Source organism: Schistocerca cancellata, chromosome 3 (genome assembly GCF_023864275.1).
Source record: "Schistocerca cancellata isolate TAMUIC-IGC-003103 chromosome 3, iqSchCanc2.1, whole genome shotgun sequence".
NCBI lineage: Eukaryota > Metazoa > Arthropoda > Insecta > Orthoptera > Acrididae > Schistocerca > Schistocerca cancellata.
This window is the reverse complement of record NC_064628.1, coordinates 931075097-931098682: the sequence shown is the minus strand read 5'-3', so window position 1 is coordinate 931098682 and position 23586 is coordinate 931075097.

Here is a 23586-nt window from a genome sequence, read left to right as displayed (position 1 = left end):
TCAGGAAAGAAATGGAACCCGGCGTAGTTGCAATAAGGTATGTAAACGAACGACTGATGTGGATAGATTTGACAGTGTCTAGCAAGAAAATTATGATTGTGTCAGTATATTCGCATTGTGAAGGGACAGATCAAGAAAAGATGGATAGTTTTTATGCGGCACTCAGTGATGTAGTTGTTAGAGTAAGGGACAAGGACAGTGTTCTGCTCATGGGTGATTTTAACGCCAGGATTGGAAATCGAACAGAAGGGTATGAAAAGGTTATGGGTAAATTTGGAGAGGATATGGAGGCCAACAGGAACGGGAAACAACTCTTGGATTTCTGAGCCAGTATGGGCTTAGTAATCACACACTCCTTTTTTAAACATAAGAACATTCACCGGTATACTTGGGAAGGCAGGGGAACCAGACCTGTCATTGACTATATAATACCAGATCAGGGATTCAGGAAGGCTGTGAGGGACACACGTGTATTCAGGGGATTCTTTGATGACACTGATCATTATTTAATCTGAAGTGAAATTGGGATTGTGAGGCCGAAAGTGCAGGAGGTCAGGTCCATATGTAGGAGGATAAGAGTGGAGAAACTTCAGGATAAGGAAATCAGGCACAAGTACATAACAGCGATCTCAGAAAGGTACCAGTTAGTTGAATGTAGTCAATTACAGTCATTGGAAAAGAAATGGACAAGGTACAGGGACACAGTACTAGAAGTGGCTAAAGAATGTCTTGGAACACTAGTGTGTAAAAGTAGGATGAAGCAAACAGCTTGGTGGAATGACACAGTCAAGGCAGCCTGTAAAAGGAAAAAGAAGGCGTATCAAAAATGGCTACATACTAGAACTCAGGTAGACAGAGAAAGTTATGTTGAAGAAAGAAACAAAGCCAAACAGATAATTGCAGCATCCAAGAAGAAATCTTGGAAAGACTTTGGAAACAGGTTGGAGACTATGGGTCAAGCTGCTGGAAAACCATTCTGGAGTGTAATTAGCAGTCTTCGAAAGGGAGGTAAGAAGGAAATGACAAGTATTTTGGACAGGTCAGGAAAACTGCTGTTGAATCCAGTGGATGCCTCGGGCAGATGGAGGGAATATTTTGAAGAGTTGCTCAATGTAGGTGAAAATACGATCAGTAATGTTTCAGATGTCGAGGTAGAATGGGATAGGAATGATGATGGAAATAGGATCACATTTGAGGAAGTGGAGAAAATGGTCAATAGATTGCAGTGCAATAAAGCGGCTGGGGTGGGTGAAATTAAGTCGGAACTCATCAAATACAGTGGAATGTCAGGTCTTGAATGGCTACACAGGATAACTGAAATGGCCTGGGAGTCGGGACAGGTTCCATCAGACTGGACAAAAGCAGTAATCACACCAATATTTGAACATTGAAACAGAAAAGATTGTAACAACTACAGAGGTATCTCTTTAATCAGCGTTGTGGGTAAAATCTTCTCAGGTATTGTTGAAAGGAAAGTGCGAGTATTAGTTGAGGACCAATTGGATGAAAATCAGTGTGGGTTTAGGCCTCTTAGAGGTTGTCAGGACCAGATCTTTAGCTTACGACAAATAATGGAGAAGTGTTATGAGTGGAACAGGGAATTGTATCTATGCTTTATAGATCTAGAAAAGGCATATGACCGGGTTCCTAGGAGGAAGTTATTGTCTGTTCTACAAGATTATGGAATAGGAGGCAAACTTTTGCAAGCAATTAAAGGTCTTTACATGGATAGTCAGGCAGCAGTTAGAGTTGACGGTAAATTGAGTTCATGGTTCAGAGTAGTTTCAGGGGTAAGACAAGGCTGCCACCTGTCTCCACTGTTGTTCATATTATTTATGGATCATATGTTGAAAACAATAGACTGGCTGGGTGAGGTTAAGATATGTGAACACAAAATAAGCTGTCTTGCATATGCGGATGACCTAGTTGTGATGGCAGATTCGATTGAAAGTTTGCAAAGTAATATTTCAGAGCTAGATCAGAAATGTAAGGTATGAAGATTAGCATCTCCAAAACGAAAGTAATGTCAGTGGGAAAGAAATATAAACGGATTGAGTGCCAAATAGGAGGAACAAAGTTAGAACAGGTGGACGGTTTCAAGTACTTAGGATGCATATTCTCACAGGATGGCAACATAGTGAAAGAACTGGAAGCGTGGTGTAGCAAAGCTAATGCAGTGAGCGCTCAGCTACGATCTACTCTCTTATGCAAGAAGGAAGTCAGTACAAAGACTAAGTTATCTGTGCACCGTTCAATCTTTCGACCAACTTTGTTGTATGGGAGCGAAAGCTGGGTAGATTCAGGTTACCTTATCAACAAGGCTGAGGTTACAGATATGAAAGTAGCTAGGATGATTGCAGGTACTAGTAGATGGGAACAATGGCAGGAGGGTGTCCATAATGAGGAAATCAAAGAAAAACTGGGAATGAACTGTATAGATTTAGCGGTCAGGGCGAACAGGCTTAGATGGTGGGGTCATGTTACACGCATGGGAGAAGCAAGGTTACCCAAGAGACTCTTGGGTTCAGCAGTAGAGGATAGGAGGAGTCGGCGCAGACCAAGGAGAAGGTAGCTGGATTCGGTTAAGAATGATTTTGAAGTAATAGGTTTAACATCAGAAGAGGCACCAATGTTAGCCCTGAATAGAGGATCATGGAGGAATTTTATAAGGGAGCTATGCTCCAGACTGAACGCTGAAAGGCATAATGTCTCAGATGATGATGATGATGATGATGGTGGTGGTGGTGATGATGATGGTGTAAGCTAAAACGATTTGCACTTAAGACTGCTGCTTTTTATCTCTTTTATGTACTAAACCATTCTGAATGTAAAACTATGAACCACGAAGTTCAGCCTCAAATATCACAGAGATGATTGTCACCGATTCCTCTCCCCAGTGGTTGCGGAATTGTGCGCTTGAGAAGGGAAATTCGTGTTAAATGTGCATAACAAATGGCTCTGAGCACTATGCGACTTAACTTCTGAGGTCATCAGTCGCCTAGAACTTAGAACTAATTAAACCTAACTAACCTAAGGACATCACACACATCCATGCCCGAGGCAGGATTCGAACCTGCGACCGTAGCAGTCGCTCGGCTCCAGACTGTAGCGCCTAGAACCGCACGGCCACTCCGGCCGGCTGTGCATAACACAATCAGCACTTAAACTATCTGACAATTTCTATTAGTAAGCAAAAGTACAACATTAACATGGAATGTACCATCATTATGAATAATAACTTCTGTTTTTACAGTTCAAAAAATTATGGTATGTTCATTTCTTGGAAAAGCAGCCATTACACACTTAGCTTTAGGATGTTTCCTCCCCATTACCCGCAGCAGTGTTGAAAGCAAAGCAGCCAGCACACCTGTTAGAAAGTTCTTTGATTCTACTTATTTCTCCACATATACAACATAACTTATTGGGCTCTTTACTGCGTAGTGATTTCAATAATCCAGTAAACCAGTGATTGAAATCATTGTCATCGTAATCACCACAAATACTGAAAACATTCGATACCTTCGGTGAACTTGTGTTCCGTCCTTACTTCTGGCTTTCTTTTTCTTACTTACCAGCTGCTCGGTAACTTTCACATTCTTGTTCTTCAACCAAGTCTGTCGCTTCTCTTCATTCCTTACGATTTTCTTCTCCGCAGATTCTTCTAGCGTCCTTTTCACGGACATGCTTGTTAAAATTTGTAAGTGTTGTGATTTTCTCCTCGTCTTTATCTTGGCTTTTAGTATAGAAATGGATGAAATTTCGCTAAAAAGAATTTCTTTCTTTGTAGATGGTTTTGGATATTACTGGGTAAGCTTGAAACAAAATGTTGAATAAGACGACGATAATATTCTATAATGAAAAAATTTTCACCAGAAAATCGATTTACGCAGCCCATCATAAGTTAGTAAAATAGTATTTACAAATACCACCACTTGTTTAATTTGTTGAAATGCGGGGTATTGTACACACATGTAGCCTTTCAGTGAAACGTTACAAGCTACTGCAATCAGATTATATATGTTAAACTGTTATATCTAGGGGGAAATGCATGTAATGATACAATGAATTATATTTTAGAAAAACATTCAGATAAGCATCATTTAGTAATGACTGTAAGCTGACCTTGCTATTTTTCTGTCTGCAGTATGCATCCCCTAGCTCGAATGGCGCCTGTCTTCTTTTTCCTCTTCGTTGCCTGCAGGAACCAGCAGAGGGTAGCAGTAACCGTAGCAGTCCCCCAGTTTACCGGGATCCTGAAATACTCAATGTGTACGATTGCCCCCTGCACACAATTACCCAACTCTGCCTTACCATTTACACTTCAGACTTTCTTCTGGAGAGCAGGAAATTCTGATTGAAATACGTAAATTTGACCATGGACTTACTGTATGAAGCTAATAAAGAAAAGAAATTTCTTAAATGCAATAAAAATCGAAATCTTGTCAATATAACAATCTAGATCGCTTAATATATTACTTTATTTATTACGTCGTTCCGGCTACTGCCATCGTCAGATCTGCAATTACTATTGAAAGACAATAATTATGAGAGGTGTATGTCATTCTTTATCAGTCTGCAGTAGACAAAAACTTAAAATGCTAGAGCTTTTTGAAAAAGTCCACTCACCAAAACTCGGAAATTCTAAAACATCGTTCGGTGACGATCAAATGAAACCTATGCCTAAACGACACATCAGCTCTCAACGTTGCTCAAAAAGTAATTCTCCATTGAGAACTGAGAAATAAGAGAGAAAAAAAGCGTTGCCGCACTAGTGCTACCTCTGGATTCTCGGTAGTATCTTTATATTTTGGATAAATGGCAGCATCGGTCGTAAAGACTGAAATCCTTTGTTACTGATCGACTTCGGTCATTGTATGACCATCTTCAGTGCAGTGCAGTACTGGGATCGGCAGCTGTTAAGGTCACAAGAGAGGCTATTCCGTAATTTCAAAATTATTGTATGCAGTAAAAGTGAAGATATCTACTGGAAGTAATCATCATAGGTTACACCTCACAGAAAATGTTGTGTTATGATATGGGCCTACAGCGTTCGAAAGCTTGCACTGTAGATGGTCACATAGTTACCGAAATCGATCTGCAAAAAAAGTGTTTCGATCTCTATGATCGATGCTGCAATTTATCAAAAATATACTGACAACAATACGGTCGTGATGCACACGGTTCCAATGCATTTAGATATAATAATAATAATAATAATAATGCCGTGTGACGAGGGCCTCCCGTCGGGTAGACCGCTCAACCGGTGCCAGTCTTTCGATTTGACGCCACTTCGGCTACTTGCGCGTCGATGGGGATGAAATGGCGATGATTAGGACAACGCAACAGCCAGTCCCTGAGCGGATAAAATCTCCGACGCTGCCAGGAATCGAACCCGGGCCATTAGGATTGACAGTCTGTCACGCTGACCACTTTTTTGTTCGCTTTAGTTCGATGTATCTGCTCGGAGCGGACGTCGCAAGACATACATTTAAGTTCGTTGTTGATCTGTTAACTCAGTGCCGGCGCCACTCAGCTACCGGGTGGTGGGGGGGTGGGGGGTGGGGGGGGGTGGACGATTTAGAAATAAAATAGTGTCTTTGTAAGAAAAAAAAAGTAAGCCAAATTAACAGTTGACGGCCTTCTGATGCATAGTTTTTGGGAGTGAACTTTTAAAAACTGGTTTCACCTTTAATTTTTCGTCCTTTATAGCCCGGTAACGTATAATAGACACGCCTCACTCTTACGTTCTGATCTTAACTAATGACCTGATGATGCCAGTAGCCGCAGCGACGTAATAAAAAGATAATGTGTTAGACCAGGGGCGGGCAGGAATCCTGCACATGTGCGGTGCTCTTGCACGCGTGCAGTTAACAGGTGTTCCGTGTGCACACAGGGGCAAGCTGGCCACCCGCTTATCTCCCATCCCCACCATACCTTCTGTCCGCTCCTTCCTCTGTAATGCGTTTAGTTTCCTACCTTGCTTTATTGAGTGAATGAATAAGGTTAGTAGGAGTGCTTGAAAGAAATCATGGTTTGAAAGAGTACCTATTACCTACGATAAGTTTTATTTAATTATCACAGGTGGAGTTTACAATCCTTTTAATATCTGGAACAAAATTTCTACATACAGACAAACACAAACAGCTACGTAAATTTTCATCACTGATGTTTGCTCTTAACCGAGACTTATTAACTCAGCAAATAGTTTTCCAGCTCTCGCTATATTAAGCGCAGTCTTATAACTTGCACATACCGCTGGGCTATTATTGTTGTCGTCCTGAAAACTTGAAAATAGTGCTCCATAAAATGTTAAATCAGTTAGATGAGAGACATGACGAGAGAAAGTCGCAGATCTCTCGTGACAACAGCAACTACGACAAATTCAAATAGCTCTGAGCACTATGGGACTTAACTGCTGTGGTCATCAGTCTCCTAGAACTTAGAACTACTTAAACCTAACTAACCTAAGGACATCACACACATCCATGCCCGAGGCAGGATTCGAACCTGCGACCATAGCGGTCGCGCGGTTCCAGACTGTAGTGCCTAGAACCGCTCGGCCACTCCGGCCGGCCAACTACGACAGATTCATCTGGTATCGTCAGATCGCTCTTCTTAAGCTCAGTCAATTCCCCATCCGCTCAGAATCCGACAATAAATTGTAGTTGTCCTAGTGTAATTTATTATAATGGCCTTCAATACTAAACTTCCGTTGCCCAGCGAGAATACTGCCACATATTATACATTTCGAATTTTCACGTTTTTGCACAAAGAAAAAATGATTCTCCCATTACTTTTTAAAAGATAGCAAATCTCCACTTCTCCGTTTCTTGAAATACAACGTTCACTACATAGTGCTCGCTTCGCATCAACGCCCGCAGCTTAGCCTGGCACTACACTGCCGCAACCTGCCGGCTGCCGCCACAGCCCCGGTCGACGGCTGCACGCGAGCAGCACACGTGCAGCGCTGTGCGCTCGTGAGCCGCGTGCAGCGTTTGCCCGCCCCTGTGTTAGACGCTCTAGAGGGCTTTATTCACAACACACCGCTTGGATGGAGCGCTGCACGAGCAGTTCACGCCAAACATGAATGGCGACGGGACCGGCGACGTTGGCCCGGCGCCGAGGGTGGGCGTGTCCGGCGAGGCGCGGTGCTGCCGCCGAGGCTCCACAGGTGCCGGGGCGGCGGGGACGGGAACCGCGGACCCCCAGCCTGGAAGCCCCGCCGCGCTACGCCGGCCTCGGCCGGTATCGATCTGAGCCGCCGGGGCCGCCGCCGCCGCCGCCGCCGCCGGGCCACGCCCCGCCCCGCCCCACCCACCGCCCCCAGCTGCAGCACCTGAAGGCTGCTCGCCAGTGCACCGCCACTAACGTACCGCCACGTGGACTGTCTTCCCAAGTACAGGTCCGGCTCCACGGACATGTTTAGTACTACAGGATGGTTAATTTTCTACAGGAACGAAAGTAAACATCTTCTGTCCCACAAGGCACCGTATTTGGAAGCGGTAAATGCTCTCAACATAAATAAACGATTTACCAATCGGGATCAGCAGCAGTAAAAGACAGTTCTCTGTCATTGTCGTTGACTATAGGAAGTACCTGATCTACATTTACGTAAATACCTCGGAGGGTAATCGTCTAACAATGCCAGTAATTTCCTATTCTGTCCCATTCTAAAGGGAAAACGGACTGCCTGTATGCTTCCTTACGACCTCTGTTTCCTTTTATGTTGGCTCTGGCGTTCTCACGCGGGGCCTGAGTCGAGCTTGGGTAGCTCAGTTGGTAGAGCACTTGCCCGCGAAAGGCAAAGGTCCCGAGTTCGAGTCTCGGTCCGGCACACAGTTTTAATCTGTATCCAGCAGTACATCGCAAATGCCTGTTTTCTAAACTTTCTCAATAGTAACGAAACTTCCTGGCAGATTAAAACTGTGTGCCGGACCGAGACTCGAAATCGGGACCTTTGCCTTTCGCGGGCAAGTGCTCTACCAACTGAGCTACCCAAGCACGACTCACGCCCCGTCCTCACATCTTTACTTCAGGTAGGACACGAGGTACTGGCAGAAGTAAAGCTGTGAGGACGGGGCCTGAGTCGGGCTTGGGTAGCTCAGTTGGTAGAGCACTTGCCCGCGAAAGGCAAAGGTCCCGAATTCGAGTCTCGGTCCGGCACACAGTTTTAATCTGCCAGGAAGTTTCATATCAGAGCACACTCCGCTGCAGAGTGAAAATCTCATTCTTTCTCAATAGTGTTTTGCGAGAACAGGGATTCCCACTTTTCACGGAGTATCTCCGTAATACTCGCATTTTGATCGAAACTACCAGTAACAAATTTAGCAGAACAACCCAAAATTGCTCCGATACCTTCCTCTAATCCAATCTATTGGGGAGCCGTCCCACAAGAATTAGTGGCACTACTTTTCTATGCGCGTTCTCCTTTATAGATGAGCTACACTTTCCTAAAATTCTCCCGATAAACCAAAGTCAAACACTCACCTTTCGTATAACCGATCTCATGTGCTCATTACATTTGGTTTCGGTTTGCAGCCTTACGCGTCGATATTCAGTCGACGTTGTTGTCTCAAGCACCACACTAATAAAACTATATTCGAACATTACAGGGCTGCTTTTCCTACTACTCAACGTTTATCCATATTTAGAACACTACACACAAACTCTGTCCACGTAATCCTGCATCCTCCTATAGTCACTCAACGGTGACACATTCCAGAATACTGTAGCCTTCTGTACAAACAGTTACAGGCTGTTGCTCGCGTTATTCGTCAGATCGTTCGTATACACACAGAAGAAAAGCCGTGGAGCAGTCCTGTCGATGTCTTTCTCGCCGTCGAGCACTCGCAGTCTAGAAAAACGTACTGGAATCTTTTGTTTAAAAATTCTTTGAGCCACTCACGTATCTGAGGACCTCTGCGCATGCTCGGCCCATCATTTACCGTCTGTGCTGTAGCACTGTTTTAAGCAATATTTGGAAAATCAGGTAATGTGAAATTTCACTAGTACTTTCATCCATCATTCGGAGGACGTCGTGTGTGAAAACGGCGAGTTTCACACGAGCGATACTTTCTATACGCGCTTTATTGATAGAAACTTTCCTGTCTCAAGTAAATTGATTGTTTTGGAACTTAGAATATGCTCAACAGTTCTGCAGCCAACAGAGAATTTTCGCTTCGGGCTTTGCGTTGGGCGAGAGAGTCGCGGTAAGTGCATTTACCGCTTTCTGTCATATGGTAGTGAATATTATATCCGTACCCCTTTACTCGAGACGAGTTGAAGAACGATTTGAGACAATGTCACCACTCTGGCACTCCACAGTAATCTCTGTTTCATCGTACCTGAAATTTACTAAATGCACTGAAGTCAAATCAATGTTTCGGGGTGTATGAAATAAGTGGAGGTGCAATGACGTGAGATGATCTTCTTCTCCTTCTTCTTCTCCTTCTTCTGCCCTCCAAATGTTACGCCTTTGTTTGTTCTTCAGCCGAACGGACTACAATTTCTCACTTTGCAACGTAGTCAGCCGTACTTCATTCTGTAGAGATGATCCCTCCATTTTCTTCTTTTCAGTTTTGTTTCCTTCGTTGGAGGTATTTAACTTCTTACTAAGTGTGCTGGTTCTTAGTCTGCCTTCTCTGGTACAGCCTTTCACAGCCCTAGTAAATCGGCCCGGATAGTACTTTTTGCAAATGACTCACGACTCATTTCCGTATTGCAGAGTGAGGACGGGCGTACTTTATAAAACTTTATTCGTTTTACGTTTGGTATCTTGTTTCTTAAGTATCTGTTTACTGTCGCACGTGTGTTCCCAAATTACTACTTTCGTATCTGTTTATTGTCGCACATGTGTTCCCAAATTACTACTTTCTTGCCTGTATCTTCCTCATACTCATACTCGTCACCATAACCCAGACAATTAAAATGGTTGCTCTTTTCTACTACTCCATTGTTCAACTCTATTTCTCTTCTTATGGGATCCTGTCCCATCAAAGCCATTGCTTTCGTTTCCTTTGCGGGTGTAGTCATGCTGTAGTCTTCAACTATTTTGCTTGCAAGATAAATTTCTTTTTGCAGGTCACTCCGTTTGTCTCATAAAACTCAATGTCGCCTGCATACAAAACGCACTAAATCGTCCCTATATACAGGGCTATTCCAAATGATTGAAGCGATATCATAAATTCACTGTAGCTCCATTCATTGACATATGGTCACGACACACTACAGATACGTAGAAAAACTCAGAAAGTTTTGTTCGGCTGAAGCCGCACTTCAGGTTTCTGCCGCCAGAGCGCTCGAGAGCGCAGTGAGACAAAATGGCGACAGGAGCCGAGAAAGCGTATGTCGTGCTTGAAATGCACTCACATCAGTCAGTCATAACAGTGCAACGACACTTCAGGACGAAGTTCAACAAAGATCCACCAACTGCTAACTCCATTCGGCGATGGTATGCGCAGTTTAAAGCTGCTGGATGCCTCTGTAAGGGGAAATCAACGGGTCGGCCTGCAGTGAGCGAGGAAACGGTTGAACGCGTGCGGGCAAGTTTCACGCGTGTATCTGGACATGCTGGAAAATTGGCTCATGCCACAACTGGAGACCGACAGCGCCGACTTCATCTTTCAACAGGATGGTGCTCCACCGCACTTCCATCATGATGTTCGGCATTTCGTAAACAGGAGATTGGAAAACCGATGGATCGGTCGTGGTGGAGATCATGATCAGCAATTCATGTCATGGCCTCCACGCTCTCCCGACTTAACCCCATGCGATTTCTTTCTGTGGGGTTATGTGAAAGATTCAGTGTTTAAACCTCCTCTACCAAGAAACGTGCCAGAACTGCGAGCTCGCATCAACGATGCTTTCGAACTCATTGATGGGGACATGCTGTGCCGAGTGTGGGAGGAACTTGATTATCGGCTTGTTGTCTGCCGAATCACTAAAGGGGCACATATCGAACATTTGTGAATGCCTAAAAAGACTTTTTGAGTTTTTGTATGTGTGTGAAAAGCATTGTGAAAATAACTCAAATAATAAAGTTATTGAAGAGCTGTGAAATTGCTTCAATCATTTGTAATAACCCTGTATATGTCGTAAATGTTCAGGCAATTTCAGTAAGCAAATGCGGATGAGTTCTGAGGGGCTGTATTGGTTTGACAGGTACTGATTCTTGTGCAACATGTCTTCAAAATATTTCACAAGAATGGAAAATTCAGATTATTCGAAATGTTTCATCATTATGATGCTATGTTTTATTCGGTCTTGTGTGGCTTGAGACCAATATGCTGAGAGAAATGCATGGTAAAATTCTCCTTCACTGTGGCAATCGTGAATGACCGATCGCCTTCTTACAGCTGGTTCATTCTTCAAGTAGCCACACATAAATTCTAACCTGTGTTCCAATGACCAGTTGGGTGTGAAACAATGAGAGAATTGATGGAGCCAAGCTTGTGGATGAATGTCGTTGGCAGAATTCTTAATCGTTTTGAATTTACGTGTAGTAATGAACAGCTTATAGTCAAAATCATCGTGTCGGCGAGTAGCATATCAGTCATTGTTACGTCGTTTCGGCGGTTCCATCTCAAAATTCGGTGTACCTTGCCAACTTCTTTCATAATTTCCGAAGTGCCCTGTGTTATTATTTTGTGGCTGTTCCGTATTTCTATGTCCCTCTTCCCGTATTGGAGCGCGAGTGTCCTCTGAAATACGTAATTCTTGTATTACCTGTGTCAGCTGATCTTGTACTTCCCGGATTTCTCTTTGGTGTTGCGTATTAATTTGATTCAGATTTTGTTTCAGTTTCCTAATTTGTTCGCACTCTTCTGTGTCAGTGAAGGGTATGGGTCTTGTGTCATTCAGATCATCATCTACCTTTGTAGATAAGTTAGTGACCTGATCCGAAAGTTCGGCTACTTTCTCCGATAGTGTACTTATTTCCTCCATGTGTCTTTCTGAACCAATTTTCAGGGTATCTACTGTGTCCTTTAAATTTTCCTGAGTTTTTGCAAGTTGCGTAACCGAATCGGTAGATGCAACTGAGTCAATTTTAGCTTGCAAGGTCTCATGATTTTCATGAACAATAGTTTGCAGTTCTTTTATGGCTGCTTCGTGATTCTGTAATGCATTTTCATGACGCGAAAAAAAAGGTTGGAAATGCTCACAAATTTGTGTTTTTACATCATTACAGACCTTTTGACATTTCGATTCGATGTTATGTAACTCAGTAGTTAAATCTTCACGTGTTTGTTCAAGTGTGGTGTCTAACTTTTGAAGATTTTGTTCCATTGTGTCTAACTTTTTAAGATTTTGTTCCATTGTGTCTAACTTTTTAAGATTTTGTTCCACTGTGTCTAACTGTTGCTGTGTTTGTCTCTGGTATTGTTCCATTGTGTCTAACATTTGAAGCTTTTGTCCCATTTGTTGCATTAATTGTAATAACAATGCATTAGTGTCTGGAATCTGTTCCTCTACGCTTTTCGGCAGTGCATTTGCACCAGCAACATTCACATTTTGACAAGCAGAAAATGTGTCTTGACTCATTTAAGAAAACGGTGAGGACCCAAAACCTAAGTCTACAGTATTTTCAATATTGTGTTCTGTCATTTCGGATTCCTGAGGGGAGCTGTTGCCGACCGATCGATCGATAATGCTTCCCTGTTCACTAATTGTTTCACTGTCTACAACATTGTTTGCAGCCCGCTCCATTTCCCTATGTACAGTTACCAAATTACTACTTTCAACATTAGTTAATTCATTACTCGGTGGCGCTAACACACTGCTTTCGTCTTCACTGTCATTTCTCAGTTTACTTTGGAGCCTAGTATTACGTTTTTCACACGCCATTATTGTCACAATATTTCACACGACAACACAAAAAAAACACAATTTGAAGAGCAAAAATAAGAGAACACATTAACATAGAACTGAAAATAATATCTAGTTAATTGCAAGCGCAGCTGCGAAATACTTGGTGCAAATCTACATGCATGCCACAACTGTTTTATTGTGCAACAATGAAAAACCACAACTACCAAGGAAATTCTCTCTATAATTACGTGCTAGCAATAAACAAAAGCTACACTAAATACACAAACTACAAGAAAAAATCTGAAGATTCCAGTGAGGTATCCTAGGCTAAGGGTCGACATATGAAACGTCCACTTAGAACAAATTATACACGACTGTGCTTAAACTGACATACAATATTTTTAGCGCAACGCAATCTGACTTTCAAAAATCCCTACAAAAGAATGGCCCTGACTAACATTAACCTATACCCTTCACAAATCACTTACCTCACAAAAATCTTCGTTACTCAAGCTACAGCAAAACAGCGAGCGCCACTATTGCCAGCTAAATAAAAGATTCAAACTACAGAAAGCACTAACTACTGATAGGGATAGTTAGCAAATGAAAGATATTAATAGAGAACAAACCATGTATTTACCTTAATAGTCATAATATATATATAGAAGTTCATGACAAATTACAAAACTCCGCCATCTCTCTCCCCACATCCACCACTGCTGGCGACTCACCTCCAACTGCGCAACGCTACGCGCTGTTCACATCCAGCTGCCGCTGCCCAACACTACAATGGCAGACAACAATGCAAACTAGCCACAGGCTGCACACAGCGCAGCCAGTGATTTTCATACAGAGCTCTACGTAACGTTGCCAACAAGAAAATATAAACAGCCTACTTACATCATCATGTCGACTTCTCTGTTTTTTTTTTTTTTAATTTCTGCAAACGCCAGCGATCTAGCAGTTCTATTCTCAAAAGAGCGTGGTGAAGTTAAATTTCGCATTTTCTGTTGGTAGCGCCGAACGCCGATTACCTCAGCATTTCCCCTCACACGCCTCCGCCCACCACGAAGACTAATCTTTTCATTTGGATTTTTGTTTTATCACTTTGAGCAACTGTTTCTGAAGAATGCGGATGCGAAGAAATAGCACACTAGCTGCGTTAAAAATTGTTTCTTAACTCAAGTGGTGTGCTATTTCTTCGCATCGGACATCTTGTTATTCCATTTACACCGCCATCTCCCAGTTCAATCGGATTTCTTCTTTGTGGCATGTATATTTGTTTCACACAGTCAAAGAGAGGGACTGGACGTGATCAAAGTTCACAAAATAGAAAGACTCCTTAGCACAGTGAAAGTAAAATTATGTTCTACAACTTTCAAAAGGACACTTCAAATATTTATCGAAAATTGCGGAAAAAATAATATAAAATAAGAATATAGGGACTCGATATTGCCTTTTTATATCGATATATCGGTGAAAGAAATGTCGCCAATATACATCGATTTTTTGGGGGGAAATATAGATATATTGATATTTTGTCAACAGCCCTAGTTTACATCCCCTCCTTCCTTCTGACAGTCGCAGAAACGGTTATCTTTTATGCCTATCCAATGTAAGTAGAAAGAAGTTGTAAGCTTGGTTAGTAGCCTACACATTCGTATCAAGGTAGTTATCAGCTTACTGTTCGCATTAAATTTTCGGTACCAGGGAGGAATTTCTAGTTAGATACTGGTTGGATCCCAGCGTGTTCTGTAGCTTTGTAAGTGGGCTGCTTCTGTGTTGGCAGCGCTGTGTAGCGCTTTGCATTGGATCTCTGACTGCGCTTTCTTTTTAAGAGACTCTGTGGCTGATCCGACTCGTTGTTGGAAGTTGGTCGCCAGTAGTGTTGGGCAGCTAGTAGTTAGTCTCCAGCAGTGATGGAAGTAATGTTGGACAGCTGGAGCTGAACAGCCAGCAGTGATGGATGTTAGGTGTGAGAAGTTAGCATTGATGGAGGATAGGGGTCTGAAGTGTTAGCGTAGGCCAACGATCTAGAAGTATCCGACTTGTAGACTGAAAATTATTCATGATTATATATCTTTGTGCTGGATGTCAATAACGATTTATATTCGTGTTTGCACTGGATGTCACATTATTAAGGTAAAAAATACATTATCTGGTTTGCAACAAAATCTTCCTTTGCTAACCACATGTCTGTTAGTAGTTAATGGCTTTAGTAGTTAGAATCTTTTATTTAGGTGGCAGTATTGCCGCTAGCTGTATTGCAGTAGTTCGCGTAAAGAAGATTTTTGTGAGGTAAGTGCTTAATGAAATGTGTAGGTTATTGTGAAAGTTTACCGTCTAATCTCCTTGCCTAGGGACGCCAGATGAAAGTTGATGTCGTCAGGTTCTGAATGAAAAATTGCGCAACGGATAACTGGGGAGGGGAGCTTGAGAGCGCTGCCTAGAGAGCGTGCCCTTTCTGTACGACACTAGGCAAGGGGCTGGAGGGCTCACATGCTGATGTGTGGGTCCCTGCATTCTATAGCTTTTATTTTAAATAAATTCCTTTAACTTGACTTCTTTGTGATTTTTAAGGTATGTTAAAGATTGATGACAGTTGATTACCTATTTATGTTAAACATTATCACTCGACTTTACAGCGATTGCAGCAATTGTTTCGTTTTACATATATTACAATTTTACAACTTATAGCTCGGGTATATTATATACGAATCTGCACGCACATTTCTACGGGTAAGACGGAATTGCCTTGGCCAAATGTATACCACGAAAGTCTCCCAATATTTTACATATGACATTCAGAATGTGAGGAGGATAACGGGCAAACTGGGGACCAGATACATTAACACAGGGGGTCAAATTTCCTAAATTAACGAGATCATTCATTTCCTTACACAATCCGAAGCTGGAAACAAAAGAATTAGTAAAAATATTCAAATACCTCTCTTCCATGCGTGAACATTGAGACAGACGCACTGAGGGCACGTCTACTCACTTACCCGTCTTCCGTAACACCCCTCCACGTATATGGCGGGCACCCGGAGGTCTTCCTGGGCCCCGGTGGAGGGGGTGGCCGAACCGCTTGGCCGTGACCAACCTCTCCACCCCAAATCTTGTGACACTGTGAAGTCTTTGACTTGTACCTGCCTGTGCTGTCTCTCTGATCCCCTACCCAGGAGTAAGGTTGGCACTACTACACTACAGAACTACTTCCCAACAAAGATTTGGCCACGCTTTACGGAAAGGTGTGAGGAGGATTAGGAAAGTTCATGTGCAGATTCACATTCACGTACAAGAAATGCATAATAGACGACACATATAAATACGTATTATGAAGCCTGACACATTTCTTTCCACCCGTCCACATGGGTTCTGTTGCACCCGCCGCCGGCCGCGTCGTGTAATAAAATTGGCTGCGGAGCCGCCTCTGTTTGTATTTGCCGGTGCGAGAGAGCAGCGAAACCTGCTGCTTATAGAGCGGAAACTACTGTACCGTTTCAATTGTTAAGATTTCTTTTTAGTCAAGGCCATTCTTATAAATTAATTATTTGACGTCAGGTTGTAATTTTTTTGAGTAGTCAGATTGCGTTGCGCTAGAATATTGTGGGTCAGTGTTGGCATGATAAGAAAAAGTAAAGAGAAAGTAGGCTCAGTACGTTTAGTTTTACTCAGCTGTTTCAGAATCAAATAAGTCAGAAGTTTCATTTTCTCAGTCATTCAGCAATTTAAGTACAGATTCACACATTTAAATAAAGAAGTTTCAGCTTTAAGGCAGACTGACGTCAGGCGTCAATCCTCTGTCCGCTCTTCCTCGACCAGTTCCCACGTCCATAACGTGAAACCGGAGAACAGTAGATTGACACTCATTGCAGGACCAGAAACACTGGCCTCTTTCGCAAATTCGTCGTGGGCTCTGAGCACTATGGGACTCAACATCTTAGGGCATAAGTCCCCTAGAACTTAGAACTACTTAAACCTAACTAACCTACGGACATCACACACACCCATGCCCGAGGCAGGATTCGAACCTGCGACCGTAGCAGCCCCGCGGTTCCGGACTGCAGCGCCAGAACCGCTAGACCACCGCGGCACAAATTCGTCGTACTTGGCAGTGTAACCCAATCCAGTATGAGTTGCGGTCCATAGAAAGGAGTTTCTCATACATCTTCGTTTATTTAGCGTTGATTCTCGTGTTATTTCCAGTATTTGATTTTTTATTTTGTTGCTCCACTTAGGGTTTTCCGTAGATTGGAGTACGCTTTTTGAGTCAGACACTAACAAAGGGTTCTGGAGGGCCGTATGACGATCAAATTTGGGAGCTTCTCGAATCGCTGTCGCTTCCGCAGTAAAAAAATAGGGAACCGTGCTGGGCAAGCGAAATAGTTTGGAATATTTCAGCTTGGAGCAAGATATACACATCCTATCGCCAAAGTCTCGTCATATTGAGAGCCATCAGTTCTCACAAGAACGAAGTAAGGTCAGTAAAGATTAATAAAATCATTGAAACTTGGACTGCTTGGCCGGCCGCTATGGCCGAGCGGTTCTAGGTGCTTCAGTCCGGAACCGCGCTGCTGCTGCGGTAGTATGTTCGAATCCTGCCTCAGGCATGGATGTGTGTGATGTCCATAGGTTAGGTAGGCTTACGTAGTTCTAAGTCTAGGGGACTGATGACCTCAGATGTTAACTCCCATAGTGCTTAGAGCCATTTGAACCATTTGGACTGCTTGTGCAAAAACAGTTTCTCATAAAACTGCAGTAGTGAATAGCGAGATTTTCCAGCTGTTATCGGAATGGGACGGTGTAGCCTTAGGTCTAAAACTTTCGCCATTTTTCCAGAAGGTCGAAGCTTTATTGTGAAAAATTTACAAAAAATTTTCGATTAAAAATATAGGACATCCTGGCCACTACTTTCTTCAATCTTTCGGCCAGCATACGAATCCCGCGGCGGAAGAACTGAACGTCTTTTGAGGAAAGCCATGAATCGCTCCAGTTTTGCCCTTGCTGCTCCTGAATCACTAGATCCCGGGTTCCACTTCCGGCCGGGTCGGGGACTTCCTCCGCTCGGGAAATATGTATTTGTGTTGTCCGCATCATTTCATCGTCATTCGTGAAAGTGGCGAGACTGGATTGTGTAAAGATTGGGAATTTGTACTGGCGTTGATAACCGCGCAGTTGAGCGCCCCACAAACCAGACATCAAAAATGGCTCTGAGCGCTATGGGACTTAACTGCTGAGGTCATCAGTCCCCTAGAACTTAGAACTGCTTAAACCTAACTAACCTAACGACATCACACACACCCATGCCCGAGGCAGGATTCGAACCGTAGCGGTCGCGCGGTTCCAGACTGTAGCGCCTAGAACCACTCGGCCACTCCGGCCGGCAAACCAAACATCATCATCATTGAAACTTCCCGGCAGATTAAAACTGTGTGCCCGACAGTTAAAGCTGTGAGTACCGGGCGTGAGTCGTGCTTTTTTTATTTTTTTTATCTCATTTTTGTTCGTTTTTGTTCGTTGTATCTGCTCTGGGCGGACGTCGAAATACACCGGTTCCAGTTCGTTGTTGATTCGTTAACTCAGTCTTTTTAATTACAGAGGGCAGATAGCCCTCTGACCGAACACGCTGAGCTACCGTGCCGGCAAATGCTTCGGTAGCTCAGATGGTAGAGCACTTGCCCGCGAAAGGCAAAGGTCCCGAGTTCGAGTCTCGGTCGGGCACACAGTTTTAATCTGCCAGGAAGTTTCATATCAGCGCACACTCCTCTGCAGAGTGAAAATCTCATTCTGGAAACATCCCCCAGGCTGTGGCTAAGCCATGTCTCCGATATCCTTTCTTTCAGGAGTGCTAGTTCTGCTAGGTTCGCAGGAGAGCTTCTGTAAAGTTTTGAAGGTAGGAGACGAGGTACTGACAGAATTAAAGCTGTGAGTACCGGACGTGAGTCGTGCTTCGGTAGCTCAGATGGTAGAGCACTTGCCCGCGAAAGGCAAAGGTCCCGAGTTCGAGTCTCGGTCGGGCACACAGTTTTAATCTGCCAGGAAGTTTCATATCAGCGCACACTCCGCTGCTGAGTGAAAATCTCATTCTGGTATCATCATCATTGTTTGCATGGGCGGAAGAGATGATCAGCCAGGCTGTGTACCATACATCGATGAATGTGGTAGTCAGAGTAAGCAATGTCTGGAGAATATGGCGAGTAGGGTAGGTCTTCGATTTCAGCGGTTCCAAGTATGTTTTCACGGATTTTGCGACATTGGGTCGAACATTGTCATGCTGCAAATCCACCTTTCCATGTCTGTCGCTGTATTGTGGCCGTTTGTCTTTCAGTACTCGGCTCAAACTGATCAGCTGCTTTCGAGTACAATCTCGTGTGATTGTTAACGTCGGTTTCAGTAGCTTAGAGAGCTTTCTCTCTCTTTCGACGTCAACAACACGCTTCGTGCAGAGTGGAAACGATTCTCTACACGGTCTTTCACTAATAGGTACCTCACCATAGGTCTTACTAAGCATTTTATGAGTCTCACCCGCAGACTTGTTCATATTAAACCAGAAAGAACTGAGCCCATAAGTTGATAAATTCAATCGAGAATAACTTTATGTTGCACTCACAAATCGACTATTGTTTTGATGGCGTTATGTTTACAAAAGCCTAAGCTCAGTGCACTACCCTTACATCCTACCGCCTGCACCACCACTTCTCAATACTGCCATTTATTGCAAAATGGCGAATGTTATTGACGTAATATATGTTTGAATGCAACTGTCAATCGTAAGGAGTGAGTCTAATGTTGTCACTAGTAGAGGTCAAAGTTTCCTATGAGCGGAAAATTGTCTTTCATATCTCGTAGGACGTTGATTTACTTTTAGGTCGTTGGCTCCTGTGACAAATAAAGTTTTTCGCTTAGCACTGACGTCCAACATACAGCATAGGTTCAACAGCTTATGCTAGAAGGAGTCGATAGCATTGCTCCAAGGCATATCTACAGTGTAAATTTAGCAGCGTTGCGATATAAGAAGCATCCACAATTCTGCGGACGATGGCTTGTACACTATCAAGAGAACGTAAGGAGCTGCACCACCATAGTAAATCAGTAGTATGAATAACGCTGCGCACAACAAATGGATACATTGGTTTCCGTTTTATATTTTAGTAACAGTCCAATTAAACTATAATTGTAGGTTCATTGAAATTTTCATAGAGCGTCTCCACTCCTCGTCTGTTTCTATCATTCCAGCACTGTCGAAATCAAAAAGAAAAATATACAATCCGTTAGTTAGCCGACCATTATTGCATTAATGTGAGCGATGTGTTGCAATGTTTATGATTTGTTTTGTGCCACTCGCTGGTGAAAAGATGGGAGCCGCCCGTCAATTAGGTGATGAGAGCACTTGACGCGGTATAAACGAGCAATTCAGTAAATTCGTCAAGGCGAACTTGGCAGCAATTACCGGCTAAGAGGCACCCCTAATGAGTGCTACAGCGCCCAATGGAATGGGGACTACGCTACCGCCCCAGTCTAGTGGTTAGAACGGTGGGCGCCAGGTGGCAGCACATGTTGATGGGCTGCAAGTGGTTCGCGCTGAGGCCGCTAGATGGACGCTGCTGTGCGAAACCTGGCAGATGTCGATCAATACGAATTCGGGGGGCGTGGTCGCTTCAGTTTTCTCTTGTGGAACGGAAATAAATAAGAATTTAGCCCCAGATATTCTGATCAGAAATGTTTCTCTTAGAGTCCTTCTTTTCACACTTCACTGACATGACATGATCAGAACTGTAGTGCTTGTTGAAACGGATGTGACACTGTTCTCTTATAAGCATAAGAGACTGGTACGCAACTTTTATATTGACTGTCAAGGCAATAAGTGATGCTGTCCATAGGAAAGTACAACTGACTCATCATCATCCCCCAGTTACAGTACTGACGCTAACTATTCTCTACAATGAAGCGCTGTTAAATCTCCCATACTAAATTTAAAATGGTATAGGGTTAACTGTTTCAGCAAAGAATATAAATATTGAAGGGTAAGGAGCGTGTATGTATCTGATGACACACAAAGATTAACTCCATATTAAAATGTGGATGGATTTCTTGTGTCTCCCAGGTGCTAGTTCGTGCAGACAACATCTGTACGTCATTCAGGATGCACACTGATGTGCTTTCGTAGTTCCACTATGTGAGGTAATAATACCAAACATATATATTGGATGTTCATAAGAAAGTATGATTATAACATTATTTTAGAACTGTTACTTTACGTAACGTACTACTCTTCCTCTTCGTTTTCGTCCTGATTGTATACTATTACAGGTCAATCCCTCGTTCTCTTTCTTCCTGACAGCATCCTTAATGAGACACCAATTAAGCGTAATGTTCTGAGGCGAAGACCTTGACTATATCTCGATCTTTGATATGCAACCAGAACTGTTGTGCTTTATGATATCCGTAATGGTTTCACTGTATTTTCTTTCTATATGGATGAAAAAAATCTAGAATCAGCTTCATGGGAGCGATAACTTATTGATTACTGCGTAGTATGTTTCTCTGATAATAGTATTAAATAATAGTCTCCAATAATATTGTAATCCCTATTTTATGTACAAGAAATGAAAAAAAAACAATCCGCACCAGTATAGCTCATGTTATCATTATTTCACCTTGTTTTTTAGTACTTTAATCCAAGTAGATATGAAGTATTTAATTAATTATCTTATTGAATTCTATTTAAATTTTCAACTAAATTCAGTGGCTTTCTGATTCATTATGCTAACGAAAATTTCACCTCCCGTTCTGAGGTCGAATGCAATGATATTAAATGTTGCTAACCGCCCTCCACGAATCAGCGTCCTTAACAAAACCGACTCGTCAACTGATCTGCGGAATAGCTTTGATCACGTGATGTCTACTTCATAAAAGCGGAAAGGTTGTCGTTCTGCGTTCATTTCCTGCTAACAGACACTTTTTTTAAAAACTGGAAACGCTCCGTAGAAAAATATTGTCTCATTTCGACGTGCGCCTACGTTTCACGCCAGTATCTGCAGTGTGCTTCGTGTGGCACTAGACTACCAGAGATTCAACCTACACACAATAGCTAATGCCATCAGAATTTCAGAAAACATTGTCATGAACAATTCACTTGAAAAATTATCTAAGGGAGAGCCTTGTTGAACGCTGACCAAAATTAATGCTAAGATGGAATTCTCAGCAGTGTCTGGACCGTCTCAGTATCGACCAAAATCTTTTGTTGAGCAGATGTATTACTGTAAATTAGTCCAAACACTAGTCTTGCCTAATCTTTACTACTGTGATGTAGTTCAACACGGCACAAATAGTGAAAATTCGAGATGCCTCGACCTAGTGATGAATGCTTGCGTTAGATACGTATGCAATATACGGTTGTATGATCATATCAGTCCTTCATACTCCCAGCTAGGTTGGATACGGCCACATAAGGCACGCGATCTCCACACGATGTGCTTACTTCATCGAGTTCTTAGCCACTGGTGCCCCCAATACTTATCTTCTCACATTAAACACCTATCATCATTCCACAACCGCAATACCAGATCGGATACGTCTAGCATCTTCGCTGTACCTTTACATAACACAAAATCTTTCTCCGTGTCATTCTCCATCTCAGCCATACGACTATGGAACGCGCTCCCCTGTGATCTGCGTCTTATCCAGAACCACTCAACATTCAAGAGGGAACTCAAGACTTACATATTACGGACGGTATAGCCACCATTGTTGTGCCACTCTCATCTTTTTCTTTCTCCTCTCCATCATAGCTTCGAATTTTACCATTCTATTTATCTTCCTCTAACCTATCTACCTCTTCTATATCTCTTTCACCCCATTCTTTCGTCTTATGTCTCTGCTTATGAGAATAACTCACAAGCTGCAAGAATATAACGAGAAAATTCCCAACTTGCAATAGGACTGACATTCATAAAAGAAAAATATGTTTACTTTCATATACATAGTCATTATTATTATTATTATTATTATTATTGATTGTTATAATTATCATTGTACTACTTTTATAATCTCTATTTTTTTTCTTTAACATTAATACTGTATAACATGTTATATGCCCTTAATGTTCTGTAAAAACTGAAATTTGTTGAATCTGAGTATGCCTGGTTAGGTGTAAGAGAGGGCCTGAAGGCACTAATCTTGCCAGGTAAAATAAATGCATAAATAAATAAATAAATAAATTGGACATGAACTCAGAATTCCACGAAAAATCGGAAATAACATAGGGTGAGACGGTGAAAGTCGGTGTCTCTAAACCAATAAGGAAAAACCAGATTTTATCTGGAGGAAAGAACATGGCAAGTGTCTGGACCGATTCTTCTTTTGGATACTTTTTAATGGGCAGATAATAACAGGTTTATACTACTCAAGTAAAGGAACTATACACAATTATTTGCGAAGCGGCCTGCATTGGAACAACCGTAGCAGTGCATCTGCCCATAAAGTGACTTTCTCGATGGGAAAGCTGAGAGATTTGAAGCGCTGATAGATTTTATTCACGTTACTTAGTACCCGTTGCCTTCCACTATTCTAACATCTCAGGAGAATCGTGAATTAAAACGTCCACCTTGTGCCGAAAAGTTTCTGTTAACTGCTAATGACTTGTTTGCGGAACTTACAGATGCCACTTCTCAGATTTTCGATTTTTTTTCTTCCGATGATGGATACCCTTCATTTACCGGTCTCTTCATCTCAGAGTAACATCTACATCTTGCATCTTTAAGCACCTGCTGTACT